Here is a 7,778-nt window from a genome sequence, read left to right as displayed (position 1 = left end):
CAACACTTGCATCTCCAGTTTGCGCTGTCTCCAACGCTTCTTCCCAACCTAATACTCACCGCCAAACAAGGCCACCTCAAATCCGCCAGTCCATCCCAAGTCTGGGGACTCCACGGTCTTCGATCACCTTCGATCGCGGCTTCCGTCGACGACAACCTCATGATCGGCAGTTCCGCAGTGCGATTGATTCTAGGGTTTTTTTAGGCACTGGCAACGTTGTGAACCTCTGCTCACCATGCCATCTTGGCAAAGCAATTTCACATACGGGTCACTTGGAGCGTCCTCGGTTTCTGTGAAACTTTTCTTGATAAGGAGAAAATAATTCTCAGAGCATAAGGCGTTGAACGTGACTACCTGTTGCGACTCATGAAGGATACGCTCAACGTACCACTATCATACACAGTTTTAAAAGTACCATCGATCACCCTCACCGATCACCCTCACGTTCGGCCTCACTAACGTTCGGCAACTCGGTCTCCAACGTTCGGCCATCCGTGGCCAAAAGCGTTCCAGAACTCGGCCGTTCGGCCTCACATGTTGTCAATCTTTCGTTCTCAATCGTTCAGCCTTTTGCGGCCTCAAACTTTCCAGCTATTGGTCGTTCGCCCTGACATGTTTTCGGCCATTCGGCCTCTACCGCTCGGGCATCCGTAGCCTCAACCGTTCGGCCATTCGGTCTCATTGCCGGCCTCAAACCCTTTGGTTTCAACCGCTCGACCAATCCATGGCCACGAGCGCTCAATCATTCGTCCATTCGGCCTCAATGACGTTCGGACGCTTGGCCTCAACCGTTCGGCCATCCGTCTCAATGACGTTCGGACGCTTGGACTCAACCGTTCGGCCATCCGTCTCATCGACGTTCGGTCTCTAGCGCTCGGCCATGCATGGTCTCACGTGTTCAAACATTCAACCGTTCGGCCATTCGGTCTCATTGTCGTTCGGCAATTTTCAGCATCAAGCGTCCAGCATTCGGCCTCACTGACATTCGGCAACTCGGCCTCTACCGCTCGGCCATCCGTGGCCTCAAGCGTTCCCGCATACGGCCACTCAGCCTCAAATCGTTCGGCCTTCTCGGCCCTAAGCGTTCCAGCATTTGGCCGTTCGGCCTCGCAGGTTTTCGGTCCTTCGACCTCAACCACCAGGCCATTCGTGGCCTCAAATTTTCAAGCATTCGGTCGTTCGGCCTCAAAGATATTCGCCCTTTGGCTTCAACCACTCGACCATCCATGGCTACGACCGCTCCAGCATTCGGCCGTTCGACCCCACTGATGTTCGGCCATTCGACCTCCCTGACGTTCGGTCGCTAGGCCTCAACCCCTTCGGCCTCAATCGTTCCGCTTTCCGTGGCCTCAAGCATCCAGTTAATTTTCAGCCTCAAACGTTCCTGCTTTCGGCCACTCAGCCTCACGGACGTTCGGCCTTTCGTCTTCATTGACGCTCGACCATCCATGGCCACGAGCGCTCCAGCATTCGGCCACTCGACGCCACTGATGTTCGGTCGTTCGGTCTCACTAACGTTCGGCCGCTAGGCCTCAACCCCTTCGGCCTCACTCGTTCGGCTTTCCGTGGCCTCAAGCGTCTAGCATTCGACCGTTCGACCCCACTGATGTTCGGCCATTCGACCTCCCTGACGTTCGGTCGCTAGGCCTCAACTCCTTCGGCCTCAATCGTTCTGCTTTCCGTGGCCTCAAGCGTCTAGTTAATTTTCAGCCTCAAACGTTCCTGCTTTCGGCCACTCAGCCTCACGGACGTTCAGCCTTTCGGCTTCATTGACGCTCGACCATCCATGGCCACGACCGCTCGAACATTCGGCCACTCGACGCCACTGATGTTCGGCCGTTCGGTCTCACTGACATTCGGCCGCTAGGCCTCAACCCCTTCGGCCTCACTCGTTCGACTTTCCGTAGCCTCAAGCGTCCAGCATTCGGCCTCACTGACATTCTGCCACTCGGCCTCTACCGCTCGGCCATCCGTGGCCTCAAGCGTTCCCGCATACGGCCACTCAGCCTCAAATCGTTCGGCCTTCTCGGCCCTAAGCGTTCCAGCATTTGGCGGTTCGGCCTCGCAGGTTTTCGGTCCTTCGACCTCAACCACTAGGCCATTCGTGGCCTCAAATTTTCAAGCATTTGGCCGTTCAGCCTCAAAGATATTCGCCCTTTGCCTTCAACCACTCGACCAACCATGGCTACGAGCGCTCCAGTGTTCGGGCATTCGGCCTCAACCGTTCGGTCATTTGGTCTCACTGACGTTCGGCCGCTTGACCTCAAGCATTCGGCCGTTCAACCCCACTGATGCTCGGACGTTCGGCCTCAATGACGTTCGGCCGCTTGGCCTCAACCGTTCGGCCATTTGGTCTCATTTGACGTTCGACAAATTTTCAGCCTCAAGTGTTCCAACGTTCGGTCATTCGGCCCCACTGATGTTCGGTCATTCAGCCTCACTGACGATCGGCCGCTCGACTTAAATCCCGATCGAACGATCTAACCTATATGTTTGATATTATGTATCTTGCAGGTCACAAGAGACAATCAACAGAAGACCGTGCGATCTTAATATATCAACCGATCGGCCTTATATCATAATCTATTTTTTATATTAATTTTCTAAATCTTGTAAATGCATTGGTTTCTTTGGCTACTCTTTTTCTCGTTCTACAGTGCAGATAAGCACATCTTGCATACAAAAGCGGACACCCTCCAGCACCATCCACGACATCCTCATCCAGGCCCTATATATAGGAGAGTTGTCCATGCTGAAGCACTCAAAACCGAGAAAACACTCCCAGACCTGGTAGATGTTCGCCCTAGAACACCCAGGTGCATTGAATAAAGGGATACACTCCCTCTGGTAGATGTTCGCCCTAGAACACCCAGAACATCAAACCTAGGGGACCATCCCTTAGCCTACCTTATGTTCGCCCAAGAACATCAAATTTTCAAGCATTCAGTCGTTCGGCCTCAAAGGTATTCGCCCTTTGGCTTCAACCGCTCGACCATCCATGGCCACGAAGCGCTCCAGTGTTCGGGCATTCGGCCTCAACCGTTCGGTCATTTGGTCTTACTGACGTTCGGTCGCTTGACCTCAACCCTTCGTCCTCAATCGTTCGGCTTTCCGTGGCCTCAAGCGTACAACATTTTGCCTCACTGACACTAAACCACCCGGCCTCTACCGTCCGTGGCCTCAAGCGTTCCAGCATTCAGCTTCTATGACGTTCGGTCATACAGCCTCTACCGCTCGGCCATACATGTCCTCACGTGTTCAAACACTCAATCGTTCAACCGATCGCGGCCTTAAGCGTTCCAGCTTTTTGCCGTTCGGCTTCGCATCTTTTTGGTCCTTCGAACTCAACCGCTCGGTCATCCTTGGTTTAAAACGTTCAACTGCTCAGTCTAGGGCAAAAAGAAAACCCATAAAACCCGCCGTTCAGTCCACAGATGAGCAACAACCAGAAACACGCTCCCTAACACAGCGAATACAGCCTCCCTCAAACTCATAAGTCCTATAGTTACCACGTCCATAAAACAGAACGGTTAACTCGGACTTGGGGGGCATGTTATGTAGTAAGATATTTATTAGATAAAATATCTTAGATATTTTAAGCGGTTAAGATATTTATGAGTAACTAACCACATTTTTAGGTAAGGTTATTTTTATTTGGCTTATAAATACAATGACAGGGCAAAAGTTCAGGTACGTTCCCTCTACGTTCTAGAGACTCTAGATAATATTCTAGGGTGATATCATAATCACTTCCTTGAGAGCTGAGGCTCCATAACTCACATCTGACTTGAGCGTCGGAGTATCTTCGCAGGTACCTCCCCCTCCTTTGGCGAAAGTAGACGAGCGGTACGAGCTGAAGGAGCATGAACGACAACAATTGAGGAAAAGCGAGCGTCCCATACATTTAGAAACAACAAAGACACACTGAAAAACATCTACACCGGAACAAACTTTATACATTCTAAATTTGAATTGAACTCGAATTTTATGTTTTGATTGATTGAAGATGTTAAGATGTGAACATTTTTTTTAATAAAATTTTCCCGACAACTTTAAGCACAGAATTTAAATTAAAGGAAAAAAAAAGGTTAACTGAATATAAATACATTTTAACTATTTTTATTTATTATAAACTACACCCTATTAACTGATATTTCATTTTCAATGCAATTTTTTACTCTTGATAACAAATTTTAACAAAAAGATCTTTTAGAAAAACATATATAGTGAGAAAAATTAAAGGATGCTGACTAGGTATTTCTTTGGCATAAAAATTAGTTAAATTTTATTCCATTTGACTGGGAGAAAGAATCTATCTTTTAACAGTATAACGGTACTAAACTTTGTACAGTACTATATTATGCACTTTTCTCATGGAAATCAACTGTATATAAATTATCAACTTCTTTTTTAAGTAAAAGATGAAAGGTAATTATATTAATTCAAGTTATTATGTAAATTATATTTTTAATACTATTTATAAATTTCTCATCGTGTATAATATATTGGATTCTTCCATCTTTACTCTATACTTAATTCTAAAATATGTTTTATTATCAATAAAATTTTATCAACCTAAAAGTTTGTCAATGAATTTTGTCAAAATATTTTAGAATTATAATGATATACGGACATATCTTTTTTAGAAAAAAATCATTAGTAATATCTATGATTAAGTTATATTTATTAGTAAAATTTATTGATAATTTATAATGTTTATTATTAATGAATATTTTTATTAATAAATTTTGTTTGTAAAATAAGTGTCAAAATTTTTGTGTTGGAGTTTAATCTTGGTAAATTCGTCAATAACTAATTTTTTTTTAAATTTATCTCTAATTCCATTTTGTAAAAATCAGTTGGTAAATGTTAAGTAATATTATTTTTTAAAATTTGTTATTGAGTATCAAATTTTAAACAAACTTTGACAAAATATTTATTATAAATTAATTGAAAGTGTGTGAAAAAAATTGAGAGAAGAGAAAAAAGAAAAATAGCGAGTGATACTATAAAAGTAACTGAGAGACAGTAACAAAAAAACTATGTAAGAGAAAGAAGAAGAGTAAAGAAAGAGAAATAGTCGTCATGGTGATGGTGGAGAAGGAGGGAAGGAGAAGAATAAAAAAAGAAGAAAAAAAATGAAAAAAGAAGAGAAATATCAAACTACGATATCTACCTACATATTTTATCGGTAGATAGTTATAAAAAAGAATTTTATTTGTTAATAATTACAAATAATATTTTCTAATTGTCAATTAAATTTTATTAAAAAATATTTTTTACCAACAATTTTTTTTTGTCGTTGATAATTTTGATTTATAAAAAATTAATAATTATCAATTAATTTTGTCGGTTAATATTTTTTTTAATGTTCATATAAACAATTTGTAGATAATGAATTTCTTGACTATATTTTATCATTTATACTATTTTTGATGTCCATCGATTTCCTTATCATATATACATTCTTCTTACACAAATTTTAACATTGTCAATTGTCAAAGGGATAATTGACAAAAGGATACAGTGTATTTAATAATATAACATCATTATGTCTGACACTAACCTTAACCTTGATATACTCAATAATACAAATACCCTATTTTTCATAACTAATTATATTTATTTTGAAACATTTTAAAAAAAATATATTCATATATAATATCATGTCTTCTGTACCCGAATAAATATGCACTCTTAATAAACTTACTTTTATAAGTGAAGAAGTATGCACTCTCAATAAACTTACTTATGTTTTATCAGTTTGAATATAATTACATTTCATAATATAGATGTTAAAAAATATGCAAGTCTAAATCTCACGTTGAGACTAAATCTTAATATAAATGACAAAATCAAACTACATATAATAAAGAAAATTTACAAATATAATAGTTTAAGATTTTGAGTTGAAGGTGATATTAATATCTTATTGTACAACTTAAGTTATTAATAAAATATAATTAAATTAATATTATATAAATATATATTTTATTATTTATTTATAATTAATTAATATTTTTAAATAATTAAATATTGAATTATTAAAAAATTAATTAAAATCATAAAAAAATCTCTAAATAACAATCAATTTTAAACAAAAAATAAATAATTATTGACTAATTTAAATATCAATTTTTAAATTAAAAATTATTAATATCTAAAATAGTTTATAATATGAATAAAAAATAATAACTGTATTTTGAATTAATTTTTAAATTAATTACTAACATTAGTTACCAAAATTTTCACTAAAAAAAAAATTAGAAATCAATTTAAACATTAATTCATTTGGTAAATAATGTTTATAACAAATTTAGAAACTAATTCACAACCTATAATTACATTTTCTTTTATTTATATATGTAGTCCCAAACTATAGCATAAAACTATATAATAGTCATCACATAATTAATATAAAAGATCAGTTAAAGAAGGAGTATAAAGTATTATTTACGATCATTCCAAAATAACTATAAATTATAAACTTTATATACAAGGTAATTCAACCAAAATTATCTATAAGAATCTAGACTAAGCAAGCTAAACATCCGCAACTCCTCCGTCCAAGGCTTGCTCCAAAGCAATCTTACCCCCCTCTGCTCACACCCACCGGATGATCATAGCAAAGAGAAGGAGCAAAGAAAATACAAACACAAGCACAAGAAAAATGGTAAGCTAAAATACAAACAATTAAAGATATACATATAGACATTTAATCATCTCACACAAGACATTAATATATCACATTGGTACAACCAAACATATTAATGCATGACTATACTTGACTAGACTATCCGGACTTAGAATGAATGCTTTGGCGGGTTGTGCACTTGTGGTGGCTTGAATTGCTTTGCAAAGCCATTGTCAATGAGTTTCACCCTACCATACTCACAAGGTTAGTCTGTTCCACGCCTTGGATCATACTATAAGCACCCAATACTAAGACCTCATATTACTCTCACCACATGTGTCAAACCTCTCTATGTGAGAATGTATGACCACTAGAGTGTCAGGATAACTCCCAATACTGAGCTTCCTACATTCAGACTAACACACTTGAAACTTTCACTGAGAAGTTCCTCCTTGGAACTCTCTTCCATACCATTAAAACCATTTATATCCATATGAAACCATATACATATGTCCATACACTTCCACATTTGAATATCAACATATATCATCACTGATCATACATCAAAGTACCATAAATAATCCAACAATGCATCACAATTTAATTAAAACATAAGCATGGAAGTGAACAGGGTGATCCAAACCTTGAAACCAAAGAGGTCCACAACCTAGCTGTGAACATTTCCACAACCTGTTAATTTATCTCGAGAGAAACAAATTGAAAACCAGCAAGTTCAACAACTGAGTTATGGCTTTTTCCACAACTTCTGGATTTACTTTAGGAAGTTTGAAATCGATAACAGAGAAGAGCACAAGCAGATTGTGGATTTTTCCATGAGCAGTGAAAATTTTCAGAATAGTTACTAACCTTTCATTGATACACTTCAAATCTCAACTTGGACGCTTTCCCCACACATTTTAATGTTCCTTAAGACCTCATATGCACTAAGCAACATTGAAAAACACTTTCTTAACTCAAATTTGTTATCTCAAGCCAACTTAACTACTTTAAACCACTCAAACTCAATTATATACCTTTCAACACAAATTTTCTACAACTAACAGCTTGAACAAGTCTTAATAGACTTAACAAGAGTCCTAAAACCATCACATTTATTCCAGACCATCTAATTCAGAATTTTACA

Source organism: Vigna umbellata, chromosome 1, assembly GCF_029865625.1.
Source record: "Vigna umbellata cultivar VRB3 chromosome 1, Vumbellata_1.0, whole genome shotgun sequence".
NCBI lineage: Eukaryota > Viridiplantae > Streptophyta > Magnoliopsida > Fabales > Fabaceae > Vigna > Vigna umbellata.
This window is presented reverse-complemented; position numbering follows the sequence as displayed.